Genomic DNA, 13,599 nt, shown 5'->3' on the forward strand with positions numbered 1-13,599 from the left:
CCCCACAAGGGACAGTCCTGACTGAAGTGGAAGGGGCAGATACTCCTTTATAGAGAGAAAAAAACACCACATTCACAAACCATGCACTTCATGGCTGGTTGGGAGCAATCCTAAGGTATGCAGCCTTTCCTGCAGGAGTGGGGCACCCAAGATGGGGAGTGTTGCTGCCATAAGCATCCTTTGGATTCAGCACTACTGAGATCAGTGTCATAATATCTGGCTTTGCTGGCTATTAACTACAACGAGAAGTACCCCTAGAAAAGCAATTAGACATAAGACAGCTCTTAAAGAGCCCACCAAAATTGACCCATTTCAGAAAGCAATCTAAAATCATCAGAAAGAAAGGTACATAGTCCTTTGGTGAAAAGAGACTCACCTGCTAGGCTATGGGTGCATCTTGGTGAGAAGTGAGAACTCTCCAGGGACTGAGACATTGGCAGCAGCCATTATTCTGACCTAGTACAGGCATGCTGACACAGAGGCTGACAGACACCACTGGAGTTCTTCCCCAGCCTGTTAGTGCAGGAGTCTGCCCCACCCTCTGGAGCACAGATTTAATCTAGCTCAGCCAGGGTAGGCAGCCTGCCCTAGGGACTGTTCCCACCCAACAGCAAGCCCTTGGGCAACTTATGGACCTGAATAGGCTGGGTGCCTGGATCCTCTGCAGCCTGGCAAGTGGGTCTATGTTTGTGGGGCAGGGCATACGCAAGGAGTAGGTAGAATGTGTGGGACATTGGTGGAGTGTGTGGGGCTACTGCATTGGGGTGACTGAGTCTTCTTGGGGGGGGCCAGGGCACTTGCATCAGGCAGGACTGTATGGATGGTGTGTGTGGCACCATGGGTGGTGGGGCTTGTCTGCTGCAGAAGACTTATGCTTCTCAAACAGCTGCAAAGGGGATTGGCCCCACCTTCCAAAGCCTGAAACGATTTGGTGCTCCCATGCCTGGAGCCAGCCCCACTCAGCTGCAATCCTGAGAGAGCTGACAAGAGCCTTGTAGGCTGGAGGCCTACAGCAATTGTAAGACATTGAGCATGACAGCCAGCCATGCTGGGTGCCTACTCACTTAACAGAAAAACTGCAACAGGAATGCACTATTAGACCTGGCAGTCAACTGTGCTGGGGTTCCCCAAACCTGATAAAGTGACTGAAGGGTCCACAGCAGCCACACAGAGCTGAGCATTACAACTAGCTGGCCAGGGGGACAGACTAGCCTCCCTGGGCACCTGCAGCAAGTGCAATCCCACCACAAAAGAAGGACACATGTAGCCCACACAGAAGTCACTCTTGGAACATTTGGAACTGGTGATGAGAGAGAAGTACACTGTTGGGACTCAAAGGCATCTGTCACATAAGACCACCTCTCCAAGATCAGAAGACATAGCTGACCCACCTAATACAAATACATAAGCACAGAGAAAGAGGCAAAATGAGGAGGCAAAGGAATACATCCCAAATAAGGTGACAGGACAAAACTTGAGAAAAAGAACTAAATGAAACAGAAATAAACAATCTACCTGACAAAGAGTTCAAACAAAAACTCATAAGCATCCTCACTGATCTAGGCAGAAGAATGGATAAACTCAGAGAGAACATTAATAAAGAACTGTAAAATGTAAAAAGAACCAATCAAAAATGAAGAATGCAATACTGGAAATGAAAAATACACTAGAGGGACTCAATAGCAGAGTGGATGATACAAAAGAACAGATCAGCAAGGATGAAGGACTAGAGGAAATCACCCAAGCCAAACAGAGAAAAGAATTTGAAAGAATGAAAACAGTCTAAGAGAACTCTGGAACAACATCAAGCACAATAACATATGTATTACAGGTGTCCCAGAAGGAGAAGGGAGAGACAAAGGGGCAGACAATCTATTTGAAGAAATAATGGCTGGAAACTTTCCTAACCTAAGGAAGGAAACAGAAACCCAAGTACAGAAAGCACAGAGAATGCCAAACAAGATAAACTCAAAGAGGCCCACACCAAGAAACATTATAATTAAAAAGTCCAAAATTAAAGATAAAGAGAATCCTCAAAGCTACAAGAGAAAGTCAACAAGTGACATAAAAGGAAACCCCGTAAAGCTATCAACTGACTTCTTAACAGAAACCTTACAGGTTAGAAGGTAGTGGCGTGATATATTTAAAGAGCTGAAAGGAAAAACCATACATCCAAGAATACCCTATCCAGCAAGGTGATCATTCAGAATGGAAGGAGAGATAAAGAGCTTCCTAGACAAGCAAAAATTAAAGGAGTTTATAACCAAGAAATCAGTTTTACAAGAAATGCTACAGGGACTTATTTAAGTGGGAAAAAGAAGACCACAAATTGGAATAAGAAAATTATCCAAAAAAGACAATAAAATCACTTATAAAGGCAAAAATACAGTAAAGGTAGCAGATCAACCACCTACAAAGATAATATGAAACTCACAAGTACTAAAATTACCTATTTCCATGATAAGAGGGTAACAGATACACACACAAAAAGAGATTAGATATGATATCAAAAACATAAAATGTGGGAGGAGGGGGGTAAAAGGGTGGAGCTTTTAGAAAGAGGTCAAACTAAAGAGACCATCAACTTAATATAGATTGTTATACATGTAGGTTATTATATATGAACCTCATGGTAATTACAAACCAGAAACCTATAATAAATATGCGAAAAATTAAGAGAAAGGAACCCAGACATAATACTAAAGAAAGCCATCAAACCACAAGGGAAGAGAGCAAGAGAAGAAGAAAGGAACAGAGAAGAACTGCTAAAACAACTAGAGAAAAAAAAACAATATGGCAATAACTACATACTTATCAATACCTACTTTAAATGTTGAGGGACTAAATGCTCCAATCAAAAGGCATAGAGTGACTGACTGGATAAGAAAACAAGATCCATATACATGCTGCATACAAGAGACATGCTTCAGACCTTAAGACACTCACAAACTGAAAGTGAAGAGATGGAAAAAGATACTCCATGAGAATGGCAATGAAAAGAAAGCTGGGGTAGCAATACTTATATTGGACAAATAGATTTTAAAACAAAAACTGTAACAAGAGACAAAGAAGGGTACTACATAATGATAAAGGGAACAATCCAGCAAGAGGATATAACACTTGTAAATGCCTATGCACCCAACATAGAAGCACCTGACTTATTTTGCTTAGCATAATACCCTCGAGGTCCATGCATGTTGTCACAAATGGCTGGATTTCATCATTTCTTATGGCTGAGTAGTATTCCATTGTGTATATATACCACATCTTCTTTATCCAATGGTCCTTTGGTGGGCACTTAGGTTGCTTCCAAGTCTTGGCTATTGTGAATAATGCTGTGATGAACATGGGGCATGTCATATTTTCATTTTCATTTGTCTCCAGGAGCTTTTTTATTTCTCCTTTGATTTCTTCATTGACCCAATCGTTGTTCAGTAGCATTTTCTTTAATCTCCACATGCTTGTGACTTTTTTGATTTTCTTCCTGTAGTTGATTTCTAGTTTCATACCTTTGTGGTCAGAAAAGATGCTTGGTGTTATTTCAATCTTCTTAAATTTACTGAGACTTGTTTTGTGGCCTAATATGTGATCAATCCTGGAGAATGTTCCATGTGCATTTGAAAAGAATGTGTATTCTTCAGTTTTTGTATGGGAAGTTCTATATATATCTTCTAAGTCCATCTGGACTAATGTGTTGTTTAAGGCAAATGTTTTCTCATTGATCTTCTGCTTGGATGATCTATCCATTGGTGTAAGTGGCGTGTTAAAGTCCTCTACTATTATTGTGTTACTGCCTATTTCACCTTTTATGTCTGTTAATAATTGCTTTATATATCTCATTAATTATAAATTTTTAGATTTTAATATACCTTTCAAAATCTATAGGTTAAGCAGACAAAAAAGAAACAGTGATATCAAAGATCTGGACAAATCAATTAATAAGCCAGGCTATTGGATAATGTAAAACTGCACAATCAAAAAAGAGAAAATATTCTTATTTTATGCATGCTTATTTAAAATAAAACAAAAAGTCCATCTATTAAGCCACAGGGAAAGCTTCATTTTATTCCAAGGGATCAACATCATGCAAACAATGTTCTCTTAACTATACGTCAATAATATGAAAAACTAACAAAAACCATATAATTGAAAAACTAAACACTTCACTTAACTGTCATTGAATTAAAAAGGAAATTATAAAAGAAACCAAAAACTGCTTAGAACTGAATATCAATGAAAACACTAAAAGAAAAAATCTGTGAGGCAAATATTATGCCAAAGCAGTAATTAGAACAAGAGTACAACTCCAAATAAGTTTATCCGCAAATAAGAAAAAAAATAGAAATTGGGTAAGAGAGTAAATTTGACAACTGAGGAAGAAAGGAATAATATAAATAGAAATGAGATTAATAAAATAGAGCACAGACAACAAAAGACTATTAACAAAATCATTAAATAATTTGTCCTTGAACAGTTTAGTAAAATAAATTTCTGGAAAAAATGGTCAAAAAATGGGAGAAAATTCAAATACTAGTATAGAAGGAAAATAGTGAAATAATTACCATGAAATGGTGAAATTAGTGAGAGAATAATATAAACTATTATATTTTAAAAAGCAAATCGAGCGGATAAATTACTATGAAAATAAAAAAGCCAAGAAGAAACAGCAAAATTAAATAAACCAACAAGCAGCAAGTAAGTTAAATGAAAGGCAAAGACATGCCCCACAGAAAAAGCCCCAAAACCTTATTTTTTTATAGATAACTCTGCCAACAACTGAAGTCATACTTATCATATACAAGTTATTACAGAAGTTAGAAGGAAAAAAGAAAGAAAATTGCCTGACTAATTTTTTGAGTCTGATGAAATCCTGATTCAAAAACCAGATAAAGGCAATCATAGAAAATAAAGTTATAGCCCCATTTTACTTATAAATGCAAATTCAAGTATGTTAAATAAAATAGTGATTTTACAAGAAAAGTTAAAAGTACATTATGATCAAGACTGATTATTGCAAAAATGCAAGAATAGGTCAACAGCAGAAATTTTTATCAATTTAATTTGCTGTAATAATAACCAAAGGGGAAAAATACCTATTTATCACAATGGCTGCAGAAAATGCATATGATAAAGTTCAAGACTAATTTATAATTATTTAAAAAACACAAACTCATGGAAAATATGGAATAAAATAGAATTTCCCTAAGTAAAGATTATATAGCAAAAACATATTACAAATTTTTTTAAAATTATTTTATTGAGATAATATTGGCTTATAACTGTGTTGATTTCAGGTATGCATTATTATACATCAGATTCTGTATAGACTGCATCATGTTCACCACCAATAGTCTAGTTTTCATTTATCACCATACATATGCACCCTTTTACTCCTTTTGCCCTCCCCCCACCCACTTCCCCTCTGGTAACCACTAATATGTTCTCCTTATCCATGTGTTGTTTATCTTCCACATATGAGTGAAATCATATGGTATTTGTCTTTCTCTGTCTGACATTACACTTAGTATAATAGCCTCAAAGTCCATCCATGTTGTCACAAATGGCACAATTGTGTCTTTTTTATGGCTGAGTAGTATTTCATTGTATGTATATACCACATCTTTTTTTATCCATTAATCTGTCCATGGGCACTTGAGTTCCTTCTACGCTTGATTGTTGTGAATAATGGTGCAGTGAACACAGGGGTGCATAAATCTCTTTGAATTGTTGCTTTCATGTTCTTTGGATAAACACCCAGTAGTGGGATAGCTGGATCATATGGTGTTTCTATTTTTAATTTTTTGAGAAATCTCCATACTGTTTTCCATAGTGACTGCACCAGTTTGCATTCCCACCAGCAAGGGTTTCCTTTTCTCCACATCTTCTCCAACATTTATTTCTTGTCTTGTTAAACATAGCCATTCTGACAGGTGTAAGGTAATATCCCATTGTAGTTTTGATTTGCATTTCCTTAACAATTAGTGATGCTGAACATCTTTTCCTGTGCTCATTGGACAACTGTATATCTTCTTTGTAAAAATGTCTGTTTAGATCCTCTGCCCATTTTTTGATCAGGTTGTTTGTTTTGTTGTTGTTGAGTTGTATGAATTCTTTAGTACATAAACATTAAGACTTGGAAAAGACAAGTATACATATCTCTTTCAGCACTATTCTTTGAGATAGTACTGGAGATTCTAGCCAGCACTAAAAGGAAAGGAAAATTAATGAGATGTAAGGATGACATAAACTGGTGAAACTATCATTATTTTTGGATGAAAAAACAATCAGCAAACTATTAGAAATAATAAGAGCTCAACAAAGTAACCAAATACAAGATAAAGTAACAAAAACCAATAGCATTTCTCTGCACCAGAAATAACCTGGAAAATAGATTTAAAAATACATCATTTATAATAGCAGCAAAAACATCAAATAACAATAAAAATGCACAGAATCTTTGATAAATTTCATATATGTATATGTTATGATCCAGCAATCTCAATACTAGGAAATTTGTCCTAAATATATCCTCATGCATAACAAGCACTTACAACATGATTATTGCAGCATATCTTGTGTTGATAAGGAATTGGAGTCAATTAAAGTCTCCCACAATGGCAATTAGATGCCACCAGTAGCATACAAAGCAGCATTAGAAGCAACAAGTGAACACATATACAACATTGAAAGATCTTAAAAACATATTTCTGAGTGAAAAAATAAGCAGAATGAGATCTTTACTGCAATATCATCTATGTAAACTTAATTCATGCACACAAAATAACAATGCACGTTTTCCAAGAACACATAAAAGCAGAAAGCTGTGTGACCAACATATTAGAATGGTTGTCTATTGTTGTGTCTAGGGGTGGAGAAGACGTGAGTGTGAGGAATGGGACCAAAAAGAAATAAATTAATTGTTACTAAAATAATAGTAAGGAAGGAATTTGGTACGGACAAATAAAGATAGAATGCCATAAACTGAGAACTATAATTAATCCAATCTTTTGCACACCATGTCCAGAAAAATAAGATAACCTCATTCCCTATTTTTAAATAGCTGTACTCATAGCCCTGGTAACAATGGCAGCAAAGGGGAGGTGAAATGGTTAAGACTGGGCTGCAGTGGTAACAGATCCACAAGATAAATGAGGCGAGGAAGCAGTACCATTGGTTCTGCGCTGTGTCCATCTTTCTTGCAGGAGAGCAAACAAGACAGCAACACATTGATTTACAGTAAAAGGGCCTATCTTTGCAACCAGAAGGGTTGGAAACTTTATTTTTTTCAATGAGAGCAAATCACTCTTTTAAGAAAGTCACTGAACATCTAAAGAGAGGCTTTGAAAAATACGTTGATAAAATACGTAGGTGCTTTACGTGTCTTCTCAAAGAGCATCATAATTTTCAGCTTATAGTAGCCATTTTTCCTACCTTACCTGGTTCAACTGCAACACAGGTGATTATAGACTTTATTGGGGACAATTCTGAAATGGGGAGAGCTAATGATAGTCTGTGTGACTTGTCTGAGTTTCCTTAAGGCGTAATGAATAATACATTGCATCATTATTATGCCCTAGAACAAGAAAGGCAGAGGGGCTTGCTCACGGAGAGATACAATTAGGGACTTTAGACTGAATCCCAGAGGTGACTGGCATTTAGGGAAATGAAAGATATTATTTCCTGCAAACAATTCTTGTTTGCTGCCAAATGCCAATTTAGGATTCACATAATACAATAACTGCCTTGCCACTTGAACCCCAAAATGAAATAACCTCTCTGTCTGGGACTTCTTCAACTGTTTTCAGCTAGTTTGTTTTGGCTGGCTGTCTGAATTTTGTTTTATTCCTAAAATCTATCTGGAAGGAAAAATTACTTTCTTTTAGTTTCTTTAGCAAGAACCCAATTTTTAAGCTCAATGGGAAAAAAGAAAGCATGATAGATTTTGGCAAGGTTTCCGAAGTTACTTCTTTGGAATCTGAAATGACGTTATTAATCTCACTGATAAAGGCATTATATTTATTCCATTAAGGAGAAAAGTGAATATTTTTCTATTTATCTAAGAACCTTCTGGGAATTGAAAACATAACTTTAAGGAATACAAAATGTGCCAGCAATGTAGTCTCCAGGGTATAGATCCAATGTACTAGGGATAATAAAATGCAACTATTTGACTTTTATTATCTCTGACATTTTTATTGTTCAATTCAGCTCACGGTCATTGAGAACCTGATATTTCTAGGTGCTCTGTGGGATCCAAAAGAGAAATATGCCCTGACTCCTCCCCTCAGGGAACTTAAATATCAAAACTTAAAGAAGAAGATTTATACACTACTAATTGTAATGTGAAAAATAACACAATACAAATCTAGAGAAAGTAACATGGGCAGGATAGAAGAAGGAAGATTAGTCTCTGAGAGGGAATATGGTAATACTCCATGGAAAAAGTGAGGAGGGCATTTAAGGATATGGGAGTGCAGATATGGGAATGCAGACTCATTCTGGGCAGCAATACCAATATGTATGGGGTAAGGGATATGGACTGCACACCTGCGAAATAGTGAATACTCTCTATTACTGAAAGCATGGAACAAGTGCGTGTCTCAGGCCATGATAGAATAAGGCCCTGTTGTGGAAGGCTTGGTTTTGATGTAAACGAGCCTGGGTTTACCATGTGGACAACACTCAGGCTCCGGAACATAATTGAGCAGGGTAGTGATGGAATGTGATTGTTACTTGGGTGAGAGTATACAAGATGAATTTCAGGGGAGAGAATAGAGCCATGGTAACTGGTTAGAAGAGTTTCACAAAAGTCCAAGAGAAGAGCAATGGGAATGGAAAGGACGAATTGCCTTCAAGAGGCATCATAGGCACATCATTTTAACAGAGTTATGTTACGAGATGTATTAACGTGCTTTCTTCTTCGAAGTTTGCTTTTCCATGACTTTCCTCCTATTCAGCCAAGGACAGACATTTGACTTAAGAATTATTAGGACTGTAATAATAGGAGGGAAAGAGAAATAAAAAGGCAATGTGAGCCCTTAACCATTAAAAGAGAATTTGACATTATTCTTAAAGACTAGCTCTGTTACACCAAGACTACTTCTTATGAAAGAGAAATGGAATGGAACCTGGAAAGGCTGATCACTTTTGCAGAAGAGACTGTCGTGAACTTGAAAGAGCTGCTTTAATCAGGAAGAGATTATATACCTCAAACTGGCGATTTTAAGCACCCCCAAAACCCCCTTTTCTTGTACCACCATCACTAGAATAAGGAAGTTGTGAGATGAAAAGTGATATTAGAATTATGTAGAACATAAAACTACATGTTCATTGCACATAATCAAGCACTACATAAGCAACAGCTTGTGCTAACTGATTAGATGGGGTGGGAGTAAAGGGTAATGCATCAGGGGAATAAAACAGCAGCATCCAGACTTTTGAACCTGGATTAGAGGGAGCATAATGATCTCAGTAATCAAGTTAGGGAACAAGATAGAGAGGTGGGACTGGTAGGATCTGTTTAGGGCTGCTGACTCTAAAGTACCAACGTGGCCCAGAAAGCAGCTGGAACTAAGAGTCTGGGTGGTGGTTTCTAGTGGGGAATCATCCCATCAAATTTGACGATTAAAACTGGAAGTAAATAAAATTTACTTCCTGTCTTAGTTAGCTTGGGCTATCCTCACAAAATACCTTAGACTAGATGGCTTAAACGAAAGATATTTAATTCCAAGTTCAAGGTGCCAGAAGATTCAGGGTTGGTTCGAGCCTTCTTTCTGGCTTGCAGAAAGCCACCATCTCTCCGTGTGCTCACACAACCTCTTCTTGTTGCACACGTGGAGACAGATCTCAGCGTCTGCCTCTTCTTATGAGGGCGTTAAACCCATCATTTGGGCCTCACCTTCACAAACTCATCTAAACCTAATTACCTACCAGTGGCTCCACATCCAAATACCATCACATTGAGGGTTAGGGCTTCAACATATGAATCTGGGGGAGGGGCACAAATATTCAGCCCATAACACTTCCCTGGAATAAAGTACATGAGAAAAAGAAAAGAAAGATGAGAAAATAATCATAAAAGCCAATCTTGAGGATGTGTGTGGAGTGGTGAGGTCAGGGCTGGCAGAGATGAGAACCTAAGAAAGACTGAGAAGAATCAGTCAGAGAAGGAAGAATTGAACCAGAGGAGTGCAAGAGTGAGGTGTGAAAAGAATCAAAGGAAAAGAGAGCATTGGATCAATCAGAGGAGGTAGTTAACCGGGCCAAAGGTTGCAGAAAAGGTAAATATGAAAAGGACTAGAAAGGCCATAGGGTGTGGCTGCTAATAGGTCAGTGATGATATTATTTGATATTCTTTAAAACTTAACACTGCCAGATGCTATCTTAATTGTTCTTCTTTTAATTATAATATTACATGGGCACCATAAAAATGCTTCATCTAAATCAGCTTTGCCCTCTGGTTCCCTATCTGAGGGATAAAATGTAATGCAGTTTTGATCATTCAGCTGGCTTATGAACATGTTAGGAAATTAAATTAACGCTTTCAAGTCTGTGCTGTTCTAGTGACCAAAATAATGATCTTGAGTCCTGTCCAAGTTAACAAAGCTCCCCAAGAGCTGAATTAATGGATAGTTTGAATCGCGTTTCCCATCGGACATTTCCTTGTGCTCTGAGTTCCTCTCTGGCAATAAGTTTTCTTACAAGGTACCAATTAGTGACCTGCAACCACTAAATGGATTTCCCATTCCAGCTTTCACCAAATGACCCCTAAATTTACAATTGCTATAATCAGTCACTATGTTGTATACATAGTACTTAGAACTGTCTTCTTGTAATATTTGGAAATTACTTGCTTGTTGGCACTATGAATTTGAATTCTGAATCTTCAATTAAAATTTCAGAAAGCATTCCTTTACCCTTTTTAAAAAGCCAAATAGGTCAGTGGTGGAAGGCAAGCCAACGAAAGAAGAGCTTGCAAAATAACCTTATGCTTGTAGCATCAAGTAAAAGAGCATTCATTATTTTAGTTCTTAATATGAATCATATTTTAAAGCAAACATAAGGAGAAGGTTTGCTGTCATGAATATAAGATGGCATTTAATTCTAGATGGAGTGAATTCTAGCTCAGCTGTTGAATAGCTTCAGATAATTGTACTTAGCTCTTGATCTTTTTTTACTAAATGAAGTGAAGGCAAAGGAGAAACATGCTTTAAAGTATTTTTAAAAATAGAAAACTCAACATCAGTTCTATTTTTCTAAAACTGTAAATTGGATTTGATAGCTCTTATATACAATACAAATAAACCAAGATATGGTAAATATTCAAGACATTACAGCGTTGCTGTTTTTAACATTCTCATTTGCCTTTTTCTCCATAAACAATAATTTTATAATTGTGAGGATACCAATTCTACAGATTATCTAGTTGCTGTAGGAATCAAATGAGATAGTAGTTATGAAGGTGTTTTGTAAACCATAGCACATCATAAACAGGTAAGTTGTTTTAATTATCATAACTTGGTTGACACGATTCATTCTGGCATGAGTTCTCAGTTAGCGGGATGGAAGCGAGACGCTGTGAAACTATTGCTCTTGTGAGAGATGCAGGTAGAAATTACAAGCTGCTCACAGCCCAGTGAACCACGATCTTGGAGTTCACTCATCACTCAGAAGCTGCCTTCTCCCCCTCCTTTCTCTCCCATACCTCTTTTTCTTCCCCTGCTTCCTTCTCTGTCTATAACTGATGGATTGTTAAGGCTCCAGTGACTTTAATTAGGCTCTCCCTCTGGCATATTCCCCAGCTCTAAAATCTAGAGGAGTAGTTATGCTATTTATTTATTTATTTATACTTGGGTTTTTTTCCCCCTTTAAAGGATTTAGAGTCCCTAAGAGGTTAAATTGTCTGTATGAGTATATTTCACTGCTCAAATTATATGCATGATACAGAGCCCAGAAAGGCACCACTGCACGGAGACGAGCTCTGGGATTAAACCAATCCAGTGACTATATCCCTGGGTGTAGAATCACTACCATTTTAATAAAAAGAATGTGCTGTCACTTTTGATGCTGTTTTATATGTCGAACACCATACTAGCTTATTTACTTAATTGTCTCCGTGGAAACTCTCAGTAACCCTGCAAAGGAAATTTTATTTGCCCCCTTATGGAGATGGGGAACTGAGGCTCGGTAAAACTAAGGTAATTTGCCCCAAATCATGAACCGGATAATGAACAGGAACAAGATTCACACTTAATTCTGGCTGATGCCGAAACCATTAACATCACATTAGGGGAGTTTGTTTGTTATGAACTCATTCACTAAATTTAAACTCTGGTGGGCTTATGAGCATAAAGCAACATAATAATCCTCTTAACGCTGTACAGAGGATCTTTTGGTCTAATACTCTATATAATCTACTATTGTGTGTAATAGTTTCTAGTTTTCTCTTCTTTTCTTCCTCAGACTTCATTTTAGTTACATCGCTCTCTATAACACAATCCGTTGAACTTCCCTATTTCCTCACGATTCATCTTATGTGAGAACTCCGCCTCCACTGTTCCTGCCCTCGCTAAGGACTGTCCCAGATCTACTCAGAGCCTACCCAGAGCTTTTGTTCAAAGTTCCCTTGCCCTGAAGGGCTGTTCTTCCATTCCTCTCCATAACTTCTTTTTTTTTTTTTTTTTCCTGGTAACTAGGCTCACCTGGTATATATAGACTTTGAAAATTCCCCTTTCTTGTAAATTGTTTGCTGTTTCTTGAATATTTTCTCTCCTTCTTTGCACCACCACACAATTCCTTCACAATTTTCTATAACTCTATTCAAGGACAACCATTACTTGACAGTTCAATGATTTTGCATGAATATTTTTATGTCCTTTTATCTCTCTCATTTCCCGTTTTACCTGTGAACTTTTCAAATAGCAGAAGCTACTATTTCTTCAACTTTCCACGATTTCCAAAACTTTTATTTGTCCTTAACAAGTACCTCAACGTTGACGACAATAGAGCAACACACAGTATAAAATCATAAGTGTTCTTTCTAATACAAGTAACACTCAAATTAATAAGACTTGTAGATATATCAAGGTTTTTCCATATCTCACAAAAAAAAAGGGAAAAAATACATTCATGTGTTCTACTTATCTTTAAAAAATTAGCATACATTCTATTTGAACACAGTATCCAACCTGAATACCTGAGGAACAGAGGGTATTTGTCATTTTACAAATTACAAAAGAAGATAAACTTCTCAACGTCTGTAATCTCCTTTCTATTTTCACTCTTTTGATGACATGAAAGATACTCAGTAAAATTTGACATGATTTTCCAGATGTGGTAATAAAAACTAAGGGGTTAATTTTTTCCCATTTGTTGAGGTAGAGTGAACTGAGTCTGTTTTTCCACTTTGCAATTTTCTAACTTAGTTGCAAGGTGGAGTCAAATTGTAGAAAGTCCGAGACATAATCAGCCACTTTGAAAAGCAACCCATGTGGAGTTGTAAGTAGGATATAAATTGCTGACATTATGAACTACTTCATTGCAGCTTAAACTGATGGTTTGGACATTTACCAAGAACAAAACTGGCTGTCAAAAAAGGAC

The sequence above is a fragment of the Equus quagga genome, chromosome 6, assembly GCF_021613505.1.
Source record: "Equus quagga isolate Etosha38 chromosome 6, UCLA_HA_Equagga_1.0, whole genome shotgun sequence".
Classification (NCBI taxonomy): domain Eukaryota; kingdom Metazoa; phylum Chordata; class Mammalia; order Perissodactyla; family Equidae; genus Equus; species Equus quagga.